Genomic DNA, 18,152 nt, shown 5'->3' with positions numbered 1-18,152 from the left:
GTGTCCACTATAATCAATAACGTGTACATAACTGTATTTTAGTTTGAATCACATCAATGACAAATATCAACTACCGACCCGAACACCTAATTCCTTCATTAGCTCTATCACAACTTTGATTATGATGCAAAGTGATCAGGCAAAATGAACGCCTTCACTCTATTACTTCGAATTTATTTCCTCCCGTCCTTTTTCCATACCCACCTATATTCCCTTCACCTTATAATACCAAAATTTTATGTGTATACCCAAGCACTAAAATTTCGGTAAAGCCTTGGGCCTGTTCATCCAGTTGCTTGTGTAAACTAATTTTTGAAAAATATTCATCTTTTTAACAAAGAGTAATTATACGTAAATATATGAGGGTTTAGAGCTGCCTTAGAAAGGACTTTTTTAATCTGTTGTCCTTAAAATACAGTTTACAGGAGGCTCTGGGAAGGACCGTTAATAAGTTTATTAAAATAAATTTTAATGTTATTTAACTGCTCTGAAAAGGAAAGTACAATTAATGAAAATAAATTTGAATAAAACCATTAACTTGGATGCGGAAAAAGGACATAGGTCCACATTTTGTAAAAATGGACTTGTTCACAAAATGTGTGACGGCATTTAATTCCTGGACCTACTATTTGGCGACCAACACGAATTGAGCCACGAAGAAAGCCATTTCTTCGTCCTCGACTAATCGACTATCAATTGTACGTTTAAACTATCTTAACGCCTCTCCAACTCTGTTTAAGGATACTGCATCATTTGTCCCTCTGTTCTTAATTGTACGAACTAAATATCGTACTGCGCTGCGCATTCTTAAGCACGCAACCTGTAGTGCTGCATCACTATCTTCCATGTTAATAATGAAAGCTAATAATAGGTTAGCTAATATAGTGGTTACATATACATACAACATCTATTTCAAATGGATGTGGCTCGTAGTTTATGTGAGAATCAATTATTTATTCATCAACCACAACAGTAATTATTATTTTCCATCCTGTATGTTCGTTTATAAGAATATTAAATACCTTTTTACATCAGCCACAACATTTAACTATTTTCTTTCCGTCATGTATGTATTTAACATCAATATTAATTAAAGTACATGTTAACCACGACTTTTTTTTCTCATTCCAATTCCACAACTTGAACGTAATGGATGTGTCTTTTTATGTTACGGTTCACTCCTTTTACGAAGTTGAAAGGATTGGGAGTAAAAAGGTATACCTGCCGATTTGGTCATACATCAATAGAGCGTTGCTATCATCCAAAAGACTGACTTTTGGATGATAGTTAAAGAATAGGCTTTAACTATGATGGTGATGAAGGCTATGCTAGATGTGGACATTTCCGTATTCGAAATGGTAAGTAGGAATAGGGGGATAACCCTTCTATTAAACATTTCATACGCATTTTTTCTAGTCCTCTTGTAAAAAGACCTTCCGTTTTATAAAATGATCCTTTTCAGTGCCACCTTAAATCCTCCGAAACGATGATCAATCATTTAAAGTCTTTTTCACTATAAATATTGTCTATTTAATTCTCCCGCCAATCTGTAACTGCAGACGACAATAACAGCTGATGATCCAGCACTACCAAGCTTTGAAACATTAGAAAAATTAAATAATATTTATTGTGTAAAAATAATTAAGTTAGCAACCCTGCAAAGGAAAAGGGAATTTACCCAGGTAAATCCAAGATGGTGGACACAAGTGGCGGGTGGGCGGATCCAGCAATCCTATTGGTCATTGTGGGGAGGGGAAATAAAAGGTGACCGAATAGTGTAATCCTTTTGGTTTGCCACACAAACACTCCAAAAACTGATACTGCACACAAAACAACTAACTTTTCACAATATATTCGGTATTCACGCTCAAGGTAAGGTTATTTGAAATATTTATAATTTTCTTCGGCAGTTTATCCTGTTAAGTGGAATTGATCTTGTTAACATAAATTTACATTACTTAACATAAACAATAAGAGAAAATATAAATCATAAGGAGTATACGCCCCGTTTTCTTGATATACTTCCAGCGACAGTAAATTCCGTGTTACTAAATCGTCAAGGGCACTGTAGAATCGCTTGTCTAATCAATGAACATTTTCATTAGTTCGAATATTCAGAGACTGAACAGTTTAATTTAAAATTAATATACAATGAAAACTAAAATCATAACATCAACAATTATCAAAATACGAATGGTCTTGTAAATAAATAGTTAAAACTTCATTTCATTTTGATTTTTCTAATGTACCATTCTAGCTCCCAGTATAATGTAAAATATATTTAAGTTAAGATTTTTGGTTTATCATTAAGCACAGACTTCACAGATTAAATGTAAGTCAAACTTCCTGTTTAGATAACAGTTACTTATTACTATTTTTTAATGCATGTGATTTTATTACGTAGCTAAAACATTAGTTACAAAAACAGGTAAAAGAAGTTGTCTTTATATCGATTGAACACTTATATTTAAAATCATTAAAACATCTTTACTTGATAACGAGATGTATTTTAAGGTAAACAGTTTAAAACTTAACAAATTTCACGCCGTTGATATAATTATTTAAATAACTGTTCTAGCTTTCTTATGTTGTTGAAAAGTAAATTTCATTTACTTAAAATTTGAGAGTTTTCATTCAGGCAAATATTAGAATATGTAAAAGTTTCATGATGAAACTTCTATAGAGCATTAAAATTAAACATTCTTAAAACCTGATCAGGGGATGTTAGAAAATAATTAAACTTCTGATTTATATTTATTTAATAATTTTTCTTGTACGTAATTTTCTTTTCCATTTTAATCATGTTGCTGAAAAAAAACATCACGAGATGTACATCATGATTTTTCATCCCGCTAGGTAAATTTTTAATAATGAAAACCTTTAGCAGATATTCTTTTTTAATAATGAAAATACAAGATGTAAGTTTGATTATAAAGTTTTATGTTAAGCCTTTGCACATACGTAAATTTTCATTATTCTTCCTTGACATTTTTTCTAATTACCATGATGATATAAAAAATATTATCATATGTAAAAAAACTTAATTTTTTAGAGTTTTAGAGGATGCAACTAAATAATTTGAAATTAATATAATTATTATCATAGGTTTATTTGTTAGTGGTGGGATGTACGTTAAAAAGGAAAATTTTTAATTTACGGAATGTGGTAAATTTCCTTTATTTATTTCCTATTTAATTTATTTGGCCTATTTCTATTTCTGTTTAAATAATCCGTATTATTAAAAATGTTTTAGATAAGAAACATATAACGGCTTGTTAGTATAAATTAAAATAAATACGTTTTGTTGAATAATTCTAATTTTAAAATACGATACTTTGAACTTATTTAATTTAATTTACAGTAATTTACAATTATAAAATAATATACTAGTAAAGTAAAAATATAGTCACCTTGAAAAGAGAAAGCGTCTTTCTTTAATTACATTAAATATACTAATGTTTCTTGCTGCAGGCTCAAATTTGTTTACTCTTTTCGACAAGCAATTAGAAATAATTCTTCGATATAAATAGAGCTCCGCAGCGTTAGCATTATGTTTTACGTTCCCGATAAACAAAAAATTTTAATCCAGTTCCTATGCTAGGATAAAATTTCAATCCTTTTTTTAATCTATGCTAATGTTCATAAAGAAACGTGGCAGGCAGCTCTCGCTGGTAAATGCGTGACTGAATTGGTTTGTTTACACTGACAGAAAAGAGATTCAATCTTTATTTTACTATAACGAGGTGAACGTAGCAGAAAAAAGAACAAAACGTTACCAAATTTCTTTCAGACTACCAACTTATTCGTACGTAGTATTTATTTACTCGTTTACATTGGTTGTACTCTGCAATTTGAGAGAATATAAACTCTGATAATTAACTTTTCTTCCAATTAAACGAATTCATACAATAAACTTCATCTATACAAGTAATGAAATGAAAATTCCGTCCTCATTAAGCAAGAAGATCTTCTGTCATCTTATATGAAGAGGAATTTCTTCTAAAACAGGTGATAGGTTGTTTTGCAAAAGATTTAGGAACCTGTTTCCGGTAATTTATTCAGTAAGGATCTAGTATTTCTTCACCTAATTCAACATCCATTTTACATGAGTGAGTTAGTTAATCTTTTTTCTGGTAAAAATTCCCTCGTCAATGAATAAAGTACAAATTTAAAACTCAGTGAAGTAAGTTGGAACTGCTTGTTGCTAAGGGGTGATTATGTAAAAGATTGCTAGTGCAATTTTTAACTTTTTATGTAGTTTTATTGAATTAATCGAATTTGTAATGATACAGTGATATTAATCTAACTCAACAAGTTACTTATGGTGAAGTATATCTGATCAGAAACTGGGAGTATTTTCCTTAACTGACAATATCCTACAAGGAGATGTCTAAATAGCGTATTATTAAGTGTTTTCCTTTTTTAAACGTTTAAATATCTTGGTGTCTATTATTCGTGTATCTCGGAGATAAAAATTCCACAATGTATCTGTTAAGTCTATTTTAGGTCCTTTATTTTTTTTAATTTTAATAAACGAATTTGTATGTAGTGTGAGTTCTGAACAGGTAATGTTTTAATAAACGCTTCTATTTTTATTGAAAATAAATATCCTAATCACTTAAACAATGCTAGATTTAATAAATTAATGAAAGTTAGTAGATTTGTAAAGTAATGTCTTATATGTAAACTCTGCAAAGGCTAATATCTTAAATGTCCATACTTCATTGAAAAGCATGCGGACGTTGTGACAGTGTTTCCATCCGGAGAGATTTATTCTGCTTCCGATAACGTTAAGTTTCTCTACGTGAAAGTAGAGGACGCCTTGTCGCGGAATATACATAAGCTAAATATATCTTCGTAAAAACTAAGTAGGAAAATTTTCATTTTAAAAATCATTCATTTTAAAGAATCAGCATTTCTGAATTTAATACCGTTTTGAGGTGCATTATTCCTGTTTCTTATCTGTAGTGAGATTCAGAATGATGTTTTGGGTAAGTAATTTAGGGCATCTTCAAAATTTTATTATTTTGTAAAAATATTAGTACATCTAAAAGTTTAAATTTCGACTCTCATGCCGTACTTTTTAACATTGAATTAACCTCTGACCTCTAAGGGCAGCCTTATATTTCTATGAATTATTAATATTCAATGATAGCAATTCAACTGTATTTAATGAACTTCACTTAAACATAGATATAATATTCGAAATTAAGGTTAGATTAAATTCCACTCATAGGATAAGCCTATATGGATAAACCTCTACTATATTTTACTTTGTGCCTACAGTTCTCTATCTTCTCAATTTAAATTGAATAGAACGTGAATTGTATTAGAAAAACTTATAAAAAAGAATTATAATCCAAATCTAGCCAGGACAAGTGTTTCAGTACTTGAATATAAACAGAGATTTTTTGACTTTCATCGTTTTTAATTTAAATTTGTTTATAAACTTAAAACTTTTTTCTCATTCTCTCTGTACGTTGTATACTAATTATTTTTGTATCGTTTTTGTATCTTTCGTTTTTTTGCTATTTGACTTGATTTAGTGACGTATTCCTAATCAACGTAAGTTTCATTTATCTTATTTTTCACCACATCTTGGAACCTTCAGGTTGTAGTAATAACACAAACTGAAAAATTACTTCCATCTTCGCATTTGTTACCTCTTACAGCGTTCTCAGATAAAGTAAATTTTTAAACAACTTTAATAAATGCTCTCAGTAGGATTCATCAATTTTACTTGTTCTACATAACAATGCAGTTTGAGTGAAATAACAGCTCTGGTATTTTTTTTTAAATGGTTTACGGCCCTTTTCTTCCCTATACAGAGGTATAAAAGTGAAATAGAAACAATCAAACGGATGGATGGCAATTTTGCAAATTTGTCTTTCTTCAGCAGTATCCAGTAGAGTTCGTCACAATCACAGTGTCACAGTCTTACTTCTCCTTGTTATATATTATTGTCATCATCATAGGTGATAAACTTCGAAAATCATACTGAGTACACCGTAACTGAGTCCAATAGCCAACTATTTTTCTCTAGTATCAATTGCCTTTTTTTAAGAAAAATCAGACTCTGAGTCTTATGAATTGTTACAGTATGAGACATAATTATAGGAGACTGTTTTCTTGTGCTTATATTGCACGATCAATCGTACGTGATCACTTTTGGATGAAATAGACACTACTGAAAAATAAAACCGACTAAGTCTTCTCCACAAAAAATTGTAGAACTCTACTATGATATAACGAGGAAGTACAGGAGGTCACGAACGAGGCATTTAACAGTCTCAATCCGTTACCAACCCACTCTCGATTCATAGTTTGTTTTTAACATTAAACATTATTTGCATTAGACAAACAAACGCAGCATTAAGTAAAGTCCCATAGCGGTGTAATCTGAAACCGATTACAATAACCGGGCTGTTGACAGAAATGGTGGATACGATAGTTTTTTCAGTAAATTTTATTTTTTCTGCGCCAGAGTATTTGTAGGAATAAGATTCATTGTGCTTTTGAGTTCCTTTTTTCTCAATTACTCAAAATGTTTCCAAGAAAAAAGAAATTTTATCGGCATCTTGCTGGTAAATCAATTCGTTTGACCTTTGGTAGAGAATACTTAAATCGAGAAACCGCTAAAGAGTTTCAAAAACTAATCTGCCTTATGAAGGCGTAGAATAAAAATACCGATAAGAAGAAAGACGGGCATCTTTAAATGATAAAATTTGATCATAGCTACCAAGTAAACAGATGTGAGACTTCCAAATGGCTCTTCGACTTAACGACACTTGTCTATTTGAAGCAAGATTTTAGCAAAGATCATAACAGTTCATCAGGATTAAAAACTTTAATTGCTCTAATTGAATTTTAAACCTTCTAGTGCTTTCACCTAGTGGCTCGAATAGATTAGCTGCAAACGGTTAGTGAATGAATAGTTTTCTCTAATATTTATTGTACACTATTTACACAAATCAGTTCAGCAGTCCCAACCTCATACTCGCCAATATTTTATGCAATTTTCGAACCAAATCGCGAATGACAGTACATTTTCCTGAATCTGTTTTGGTCTGAACGATTCTTTTGATTTAGTTGTATATAATTTTTTGAAAAGTCTTTGTTAAAATAATTTACTACAGCTAGGTCTTTCAGTTGGCTGAACGGAAAAGTGATTTGACAAGTTTCAGGATTATCGTACAATAGATTTGCTTGACAATAATATTTGATTTACACTAGACTATCTTATTTCATTTACACAAGCAATGGAATTCCAGAAGGAATTCCATCTTTTTCTTCTTCTTGCCTTAAGTAACTGAACCTTTCGTGTTGAAGACCGGAACTCTCAAGAAGTTCATACCAAGTGTTAATTCTACAACGGTTCAGAGCTTGAAACAAATCATTAGATCCACCTCTAACTGGAACGATTGAAATATTTTGTGACATAATATTTTTGTTTTCAGATTGGTCTCCAGACACCTCTTAAACTAGGAAAATATTTTATTATAATTTCCTTACTTCTCGTGATACAAATATCTCATGTCACGAATATTGGCCTTTTTTGCAAATTGAACCGATGACTGAGTTTTAAATTCTTCAGGTCGCTCTCTGTATTTCAGAATCAATGACTTACCTGGTGTTTCATTTTCATACGTGCCAACTTTTAGCTGTTCTCATATTTGGTCCTTAACTACTAAAGTTAAAAAATTCCTTAACTTCAAAAAGTGATTATTACTGATCATCATATAGAGTAATTCTTGAGCTGAACAACCTCCTTCTCCAACTGGAAATATTACAAGTCTTTCTGTCGTAACTGTGGCTGACTACTTACACTATGTCTTTCTCAGAGATCTTGCTGAACAGAAATATACGAATATGTTAAATGTTTTACACTTCAAAGTACGTATTGGAAACAATGAAGAAAACCTTTATTGCTGATGTTGGCGAAAAATCGATGTATGTCAGATATTAGTTGCAACAGACTTATAACTTCGAATGAATGGATTATTACTTACTACAGCACGGTACTTTAGGAAGCTCTGGAATCTTTCAATGACTATACTGCTCTGGATGAGTTTTAGAAAATTGAATTGACAATTACGTCTGTTAAAATTTGTTACCTTCTTTAAACAATAACGATGATATTCCGTATCATAAAAGCCTATTTAAAGGGTGAGAATCAAGACTCACCCTTAACCAAGGAAATTAATCTCAGAAAGTCAGAAAAAAATATTTCGGTCAGAGCGCGATGGCCTTGATCACTTGATTTAAAACAAAATATTGTTGGTCGAAACTATCAGAAGAAGTTGAAACAGAGTTAGTCTATTTTGATTATCAATGTAGATCATCTGTAGGCAGATGATCTGTAGGCAGATGATTATCAATTATCTGTAGGCAGATCAGGGAACGCGCACTAGGACTACCCTAGATTGCCATTCGAATCTAAAGGAAAAGTTCACAACACCAAAAAGTGACGACAAAATGTTCTTAATAAATAGGCCACAGCATTGTTAAAAAAAAGATCTGACGATTAGTAGATTATTTAATACTAAAGTTAGAATTTTTGAGCTGAGAAAACTTCAGCCTCTCCGTATGGGAAGTATTTCAAACAATTCACCCCAATGATAGTCAGCGGTTCTCAGTTCAGAAAAAATTGTTCGTGGGCAATTGCACTATTTGTAATAATTCCGACTAGCACAGCCACCAGTAAGGTTTAGTTTAAGATTAGAGACATTCACCACTATGTTTTGAAGTAGAAATTTTCGTTTAATATTTTCTTTTGTACATCGAATGATTAATTCCGATTTTTTTAAAGTAAATATCAGTTCTTGTAGCAATATGACGCATTAGTGTATTTATTGCAGATAATCGAAAGCAAGGATATGATCAAATGCACCTTCTCCATACTCCATTAATTTTTTTAAATACTCATCTATTGATACAAGAATATTTTCACTTCGCCGATCATTACTTATAATTAGAAAAAACTGTTAAATAATATTAAATAAGCAACTACGAGTATTTTACCGCAAAATAAACGTTCTAAAAATCATGGCAAATGCTTTTCCCTTTAAAAAGGGATATCTTCAGCATATCCTATTTTTTATAAAATAAAAGGTAAACAAAAAGGTACTTATTGTTTTATGGATGTTATTTATCTAACTCTTAAATTTTATTAAAAAAAAAAATAACGATTAAATTAAATATGGGTAGCAATTTATTACAAATTAATTTCTAATTTTGTATTGTATTTATTTGTCACTCATGAATGGTTATAATTAGAAATTTGACGTTACGCTAAACGTAATTGAGGTTTTTTGTGCGAAGAAATTGAACATGTTTAGCAAAATATCTCTACTAGTTACAGAAATCTAGTTAAAGTATTACATAAGCATAAATTAGGTGTGGCTGGCAGTATGTTTGATAACAAATGTTATCTAGGTCATCAAGTTCAAAGGAGTTATCGTAAATAATTTTATTGAAAATATATTACTTAATCATAATTTATTCTTATCATAAAATTAATTAATTTAAAAACTATTTATAGACATTTTAAGCTATTTTAATCCACTATACCACAACAAGTATTGAAATGTTATCTAACTGCTAAAGTTAAATTTGGAATGTTTTAGCGTAGATATATTAATTTTTAAAAAAGAGTGTCATGGACTGAATTACTGTAAGAATGCTAACTTAAATTATATTTCATAAAGTTCAGTAAATACATACTAAGCATGTGCTGTAATCAATGTGTATCTACATACATTCTTTTGTTCTACAATTAAAATTGTTGTAACTGCTAGATCAAAGCCAATCATTAAAGTGCTATCAGTGCTATCATTAAATTACTTAATGACTCCCACTCCATAAAATAATCCAGTCTTTTAATTTTTAACTCAAAAATTATTTGTTACATAATTAAAAGGGTACTTTTACAAAAATGTACGTAGTTTTGTTGTATTTGTACTGTATTTTCTTAAAAATTGTGCGATGATTTTTTTTTAATCGGGAAATATTTATTTGTTTAATATTGAATAATAACGCTGCTGTTGATTATTTATAAGAAAGAAATTTTATTGAAAAAAACTTCAAATCTAGGTAAACTTAAAATTTAAATAAATTCTAGAAAAAGTGGTACATATCAGATCAAACGCTTATTGAAGTCATTCATAGAAATAAAATTTTGAAAGGATTGATTGTAGAAAATAGTCCTTATCTCATGTAATGTAATCAATATTTTATATATATATATATATAAACCACCTCGATTACCCGGTGTTGCAGGGGTTTTACGCAGAGTAAAGTAAGGAGGCTTCATTTAAATATTTGCGTCGAACTTACATACAACTCTAGTTATATGCAGATACAACTCTAGTTTCTGCGAAGTTTCCATTGCCTTTGACATACGCTCCTGCTGTATCCTGAAGCTCCCGTTATTCAAGTGTTTCGACAGACGAATGGCTTTTTTTGACTGCAGGAGTTATCTAGCCGATACTCATTCTTTTCCTCGGTGGCATTTCGATAGGTTTGAAGAGTACGAAGTCAAAAGTTGCAATAAAATTTCGAATGTAAAATTTCTGTTATTTATTTTCCAAGGTAATTATTTTTCCAGTATTATTATATTTCCACGTTTAATTATCGTACTATTCGAAAATCATTTTTTCAATAATCATCGATTTCCATAATAACGACTTTATTTTCTTGCCACATTTTAGTAAACTTAACCGCAAAATTAGAGTTGGTTAGAGGCTGCACTGAGCGAATTAAAAGGGAGGTTGGGTTGTTTTTTTTTAATGAAATATAAATAAAAAATTCTCCACTTGTTTCCGAAAAGTTAGCTTTTCAGAATTTTGGTAAAAACTTTACAACTGGTATGAGGATTTTGTTTGACTGGTTCTTTTTGATAATCTTATGCCATATAATACATATTAAAGCAAAATATAAGCGAACCCATTTAACTTTTTTTCAATATCATGAAGGTCAGATTAATATTATGGAGCATCTGGAAATATCTTGTCCCCTTCACAAAAATAGTGACTGGTTCTCCTTCTAGCAGGATTGAAACTCCGGGTTGTAATAAACCTGAGACATCAAAAACTCTTAGCAAAATTCTCAGATTTTAGACATGTGTTTTAGTAAAGAACCCTTCTATTTTAACTCTCTAACGACGAAACACGGACTACTTGAATTCCGTATTTTAACAACGAAAAACTGAACCACTCAGGTGGTTCAGGTTTACGTTTACTGTTAAGAAAAAGTTCTATGTCTGTGAAGCTTCCAATTGAGAGACATATTCTGCAGTAAGTGTACTTATCATTTAATACGTTTTCGTCTTTTACTGGACTCACGAACTCGTCTGTCATTGGAATCATTTCCGCGAAGGTGAGCAAATTACTACTAACATTTCATAAATATTGATTCTTTTAAAAAAATATAAAACTTACAAAAAAATGGAATATTCTTAACAAACACTACAGTACATCTTTTTTCCAATAAAAGATTTGTATAAAATCATTCATTAAGCAGATTTATTTAATTAAGTTTGTGCTTCTCTTGTGACCATTATAGTCGCGTGTAGTATTATCAATTCTAAACATTAACAAAGCAAACATTAACCTTGTAAAAGACTAATCGGAAACCACGTAAATTAATTTTTACATCATGATTTTAAAAAAACACCTACTTCATAAACTTGTCAGCATTTTCTACGTCACATCTATTAATCTCTCTTTTATCAAGATATATAAGATTGTTATATTTGTTTACCTAAACAATTTCTTTTTCCTTAAATGATCAGATTCTTTTTCAAATTTGGAAAATTTTGTGACAGTACATACAATTCAAATGAAAAATAATATAAAACGCCACCTAACGCTCATCGAAACCTTTGAGGAATATTTTACCAAAGATTATTCTGAATTCCTACGGATACGAAACTTTTCCATCTTGCATATCATTCCAGAACCATAAAAACGAAACAGAATTTTTGATGTAACTACCTTGCGATGTCGGTATGAAAATGAAATTTACTTAAGTAGAGTTACACGAATTTTGGCTAAAGATTAAAAATAAATATCAATCTTTGTCTAGAAAAGCGTTGTTATTTTTAAACCCGTTTTCTGCAAAGTATCTTTGTGAAACTGTATTTTCTGTTACGATTACAATAAAAAATAAATTTCGAAATAAACTGAACCTTGACCCAAATTAGCGTTTAAAATTAGGTTCAACTAAACCAGTTATATTTTTATTTGTTACAAGCTAGCAGCACCGTCTTCTCACTGAATTTTTAGTCTTCAAGAATTACAGAGATGTAAGTAAATGAATAATGTTGCATTTCTTAATAAAGTAAACCAGCCGGTCAGGGTGAATATAGCGAACCCTTCCGGTCTAGCCAAAGGGTGGAGTCCCCTGGTCCCCCGCTTTGTCGTTATCCTCATGGTCATGGGAATAATACTGACAAAATAAAAATGAAAGCCTGAAAATCTCGCTTTTCTCCATAGTTTCCCTCATTCTTTACACAGAAACTCTGATACGCTCCTGGTGTAAACGAAGGTACAGCTCCAGTCCGGGCGTAGTGCTCTCGGCCAGCAGCTAATCGAGAAGCACGCAGCTATTTCAGAGTACCGAGATTCTCTTATTCTTTTAGCAAACTGAATAATATGAAAAGTTACTTCTCTTTCTTAAAGATATATTTTTTTACCTTTTAACACTCCAATATAGACAACCAAAATACACAATTCAAACCTAAAAAAAAAAAAAAAATTCGCTAAATGTGCTTATTCTAGCTTACAATAATGAAATAATAAAATATTAGATATTTTACAGATATTCATTAAAGAAAAAAATGTAAAAGGACCGTATTTTCTTTAATGAATATTTATAATATCTTAATCCTCGTTAGGAATATCGTGATAATTCTAATTGAATATAATGACCAAACCTACAAGGTACAAATAAGCAAAATTTTATTAGAATCTGTTCAATGGTTTTTGCGTGATGGTGCGCACAGGGATAACCCTAGTTATATCATTTTATTACGTGTATAGAAGAGGAATAAGTGTTTTTGTAAAAAATTATTAAAAAATTTGAGAATTGCTGATTTAAATAATTAAATGGACTTTAACCACATCAATTATTGACTCATAATTTGTTTTTATATTTATAACTTATTTTATACTGACGTGAAATATATAATGTATTTTTTCTGATCTGAATAAATATTATTTATATAGAGAAATATTTTTATGTTTTCTTTAACATATATTTGAAATAACACTCTAATTAAACACAGCTTAAGCGTGTTTTCTCTCAGAAGACATCTTTAGAAAACAACAATAATAACGTATAATAAATTATAATTAAACCATTAAACGGCAAAAATAAACACGAAGATAAAATAATATTTTAATATGATATTTAAAACAAAAGTGAAAGAATGATTTGTACCGAAACAACAGACGAAGAACTGAGTTCAACTATGGCAGTTGACAGTTTAAGTGTCTTTACACAATACTTTTCTGGATATCGTAGAAAATGATCACTTCCAAACATAAAAAAGTGATCTCATCATAAATTCTATAATCTTATAAGCAGAATATCCGTTCATATTTTAATCGCGCTTTCTACGATGTGATTTATTTTCACAATCGTGAAATTATCTTTACTTTTTAAATAAATTCAAAAAAAAAGTATTTATAATTTGTAGGAAACGCATGTTGACAACTATTTTGATGGTTACATATACCGCAAATGTTTAACCTAGATTTTCCCGGTTTGTCTCTAACGGATCATTTAATTTCAATGAGTTTTATTTTATTTATCATTTTCTTTACTTTTTTCCTCAACATGCATAATGAAGGATTCATAGTTTTACGCCATGTTCGACAAATTTACGAATTCCTTGCAAAAACTAAACCCTAACAATTTTTCTTTTTTTTAATGTACTTAATTACTTCTTAGAGGTAATAAGAAACACATTTGTAAAAAAAAACCGTTAACCTCTATACAGTAATAGTACACTCGGAAATTATATTACTCCATTTAATTATGTCACTTTAATAAATAACTAAAGAAGCTCATAAATGAATAAATTTATTATGAAAAAAGATGCAGATCGTATTTTCAGTGAAAGATAATTTTTTCAGATACTTTTTAAATTTATGAATGGCTGCTAAGACTTTAGTCCTTAAATTTAAATTAATCCTTAATTCTCTCAACACCGTGAGAGGCAAGGCCGAGGTGTACTGGAATATGTCATAAGCCGAATTTTCGAAGATGACCTCCAGTAAAGCCCATAAGGTCTAGGAACGGACGAGTGGGCGGACGGTGTCTTCCCCTACGGAGGACAGGATAGACAACTCGAATCTCTTATCAAAATATATCATGTAGTTTTGTTTAAAAGCTGAGAATATTTAAAAATTTTTTTTTTTATATAATAAATTTAATAATTATAATTTTTAATTTTATGGAAATGATAAGCTTTGTTACTCTTATTCTTTCAGCTCCATTTATTATTCCTGAGAAGGGGAAACTTTAGTCAAAATTGAAAAACTTTTTCATACGAGAATTGTTTCAAATTTGATTTCCTAACCAAAGAAAATCACATTATCTTCTGAATTTCATATGCCGGAACCATGCATTTATTTGCTAGCGAAAGTGGTTTAGTCAGTGATTCTAAATGTCATTACAGAAAATGATGTTTTATTATACAGACGCTCATGATTAAGAAGATATATCAGTTCAGAGTAGTTAGTTAATATAGATCCGTCAACAAAATTGTTAAAGCTTTTTCTTTTTTTAACATAATGTCGTAAAGTATCCCTTCCAGTAGTTATTGAGAATGCAGCAGTGGTGGATATAAATAGTTTAAAAAAAGTTTATAAAACAAAAAATCTTTCAAATACTGCAATTGTGTAAGAAATTACACTTTTATTACAGTTCACCTTGTACACCATACGTTATATATTTTTTTTATTCAGTTGGGGACTACTGAATTTGCGTCATCTGAAAATAAGTCGTGAGTTCTTCGAGACGGATCCTTTAAATTTCTGACGGAATGTTAAAAGTTTAAATAATTTAAAACTAGAAAAGGGATATTTTAAAAATAGATATAGCAGGAATTCATAAATTGGAAATAAAAACTAGAATTTTGTTCAAGAGATTACAAAATAGTTCATACAGAATCAGATACCGGAAATGTAAGAGTAGAAATAAAAGGTAGGACCACAATTATACTATTACTCACGCTTACTGAGGGAATTATTTATCCCGATATAACCAAAGTCCAAACCTTCGATTATAATCCATGTTTACATAACAACTATCTGATGAAGCAATGAAAAAGACAGAAAGATAAAATGGGGAGAGTGACCGGAAATTAAATAACGAAAAATAAAAGAGAAACAAGGCTTTGATAATTGTACGCAAAATATATTCTAGTAATTGTCAACACGGTAATTTAAAAAAAAAATAACAATTAGGCAGAGATTTTGAATCCAAATCGTAAACTTTATAAAGGACTAAAAAAAGAAAAGAGATATTTATTTATTTGGCTAAAAAACACCCAGACTGAAAGAGAGTAAGGTGAAGATTTAAAATTTGAGGGAATCGTTTCGGGCCTAAATATTACTATAAAATTAGATTTACAAGAAATTGAATGACTTCGTAAAGCTGCTAATCTAATAAAAATATTAATATATTTTAAATCCATTTTTATTAGTTATCCTTATATAATAATTATAGATAACCAAAATTTCTGACAAAATAACAAGGTTAAGAAAATATAGCCCTACGTGATAAATAACACATTTATGATTTTCAGTGTCATGATCTTAGGCGATACTTGAACTTTAATTATCTATAATTAGGTTTTTTCTTTTGAAATCAGTATGAAGGTTGGCCATTTGTATGTAATCCATCGTTCAAGGATTGATTTATTGCAATTACAAGCGATAAATGATTGTTTGTTTGATCGCGTGTATACAATATGTTGAGTCGTTTTAGTGAAAGTAACTTTTTAATAGATTGATAATTAGAACACAGAAGAGAAAAATTTTAATATATTAAAATAAAATGAAATATTAATATAAATGTATTTTAATTTGAGAAACTTAATGAACCTTTTTTTGTTTTAATTTGTAAAAGTTCAGCAATATGGAATTTTCGATTTGTTTTATCACATAATTATTGCCGTTTTATTATAGTATAATTATAATTCCTAATTACAATAATTATTAGTTACGTACTACTTCGAAAGGTAAAACGTTTTTGGTAATTGGGGGGAATTTGAAAGAAACCAAATTTAAATTCAGAAATCCCGATTGTAAAAATATGAGAAACTGGTAAAATTGTGTCACTGGAACTATCTGATATCGTAATGTTACAGAATAAGAAAAATTTGTGTATATGATTTGTGTATAATTTGTAAATATTTTTGATATTTTTATAAGCAGTAAGTCTATAATACCTCGAAATAAAACTGATTCATTCTATAAATTGTATAATAATGAAGGTTTAAAGGTGCATTATTTGGGTTACATTAAACCTGTTACTATAATATTTAAACATATTCTGTTAAGGAAAAATCAAATTAATAAAATTATGATTCCAGTCAGTTTGAATGTCGGTCCTCATTTTTTAGAAGAAAATGTTCCTGTCCGATAACAACATTAGAGTGGATGATTGGATACTTACTCATAGCCAGTTCAGACACTAATCATATCCAACGTCACATCTTATAAAATAAGTTATGCAGAAGCAGTTAAGTATTAGCAGTAAGGTATTATAAAGTATTAGCGCCAATAACAAAAAAAATGTTATTTGATAATTTAAATATCTAGAGCTTTTACTACTATTGTAATTACGAAAATTATAATAGGCATGCTTTAATTACTTAAAAATAAATTGCACAATGGTGGACAATCATTTATTTATTTATTAATTATTCATTTATTTTATTTAAAATAAATATGTAAATATAAAAATATTTACATATGCAAATATGTAAAACAAATATGTAATATGTAAATATATAATTGTTAAAGCTCCATTTCTATTCACATTAAAAAGTATTGTTAAGATATGCAGCAAATATATGGGCTTATCCTGCCCATATAAATAATAAACTTTTTAACAACCATCCTATGGCTGCATTATACGAACGTCGTGCTACCTATTCCAGACCAGCCGGAATTAGGTACCACGAATTAAGAAGTAAATATGAAATTGCCATTCCAGATACATTGGCAATTTCTACTAGAGAAATACCGCCATGGCTTTTGCCAGCGGTAAATACAAATTTGGATCTCTCTCAAGGAGAAATAAAAAAGAAACCAGCAGTGATCATCCAACAGGAATTTTTGGCAACCGTCAGTAGTTATAGGGCATGCTGGTATTACAGGTAATGAAATCGCAGACGAAGCTGCCAGAAAGGCAACAGTCTCCGATTATTTGGATGCATTTCCTGTAAGAGTGGCAGATGTTAAAAACCGTCTAACAAACATAGTAAGAAATAAGTGGAACGCTGAATGGAGGAGTTTAAATACAAAATTAAACTCAGTAAAAACTTCTCCTTATAAATGGAAAAGCGACTAAAGTTGAGTCGCCGTGAACAAGTAGCGGTGACCAGACTTAGAACCGGTCACACGCGATTAACAAATTTATATATGTTAACCGGCGAAGTGAGACCAATGTGCGGTGTTTGTAATAAAACACTGACAATCAAGCATCTAATAGAAGAGTGCACCATATATGAGGACCTCAGGAAGAGGTTCCGTCTTACAAATAATATTAGAGCTGATCTGGATAATGGAAATGAAGAAAATATAGTTGCATTTTTACACGCCAGTGGACTTCTTAAAAGTCTATAAAATGAATGTTTAAAGCTGTGACAAAAGAATCTCTAAGCGGTAGTTTTATATATACATATAAGGGAGTCTCGAAGCGTGGCACGTATAGTGACGGGAGGTAGCCCTCTTGCCTAGGCCATTTTGGCTCACCTGCATTCAAGAGCAATGACTCGGGGTGTGTCCGATGATGGCATGGGGGACCCTCAAGGGTGGATTGAGGGCGCGAGGCTATGGGTGTACGCCGTGCATGCCTATGGCCTGTTTATAAGAAGGATTCAACTGCCACGGCACCCTGGCGCGACTGATATACTG

General features: G+C 30.4%; 1 long non-coding RNA gene across 2 annotated transcripts in view; it reads left to right on the top strand.

Moving 5' to 3' along the window:
- Nucleotides 1–1,813: 1,813 nt before the first annotated feature.
- The window catches only part of LOC142318270 (uncharacterized), a 35,637-nt gene continuing 19,298 nt past the window's right edge, over nt 1,814–18,152 (top strand). For both annotated transcript variants that reach the window (XR_012754865.1, XR_012754864.1), the window contains exons 1-2: nt 1,814–1,872; nt 16,604–16,752. This is a non-coding gene — a long non-coding RNA (uncharacterized LOC142318270). The remainder of the gene's footprint in view (nt 1,873–16,603; nt 16,753–18,152) is intronic.

This window comes from Lycorma delicatula, chromosome 1 (assembly GCF_047948215.1).
Source record: "Lycorma delicatula isolate Av1 chromosome 1, ASM4794821v1, whole genome shotgun sequence".
In the NCBI taxonomy this organism is placed as follows: domain Eukaryota; kingdom Metazoa; phylum Arthropoda; class Insecta; order Hemiptera; family Fulgoridae; genus Lycorma; species Lycorma delicatula.
This window is presented reverse-complemented; position numbering and strand designations above follow the sequence as displayed.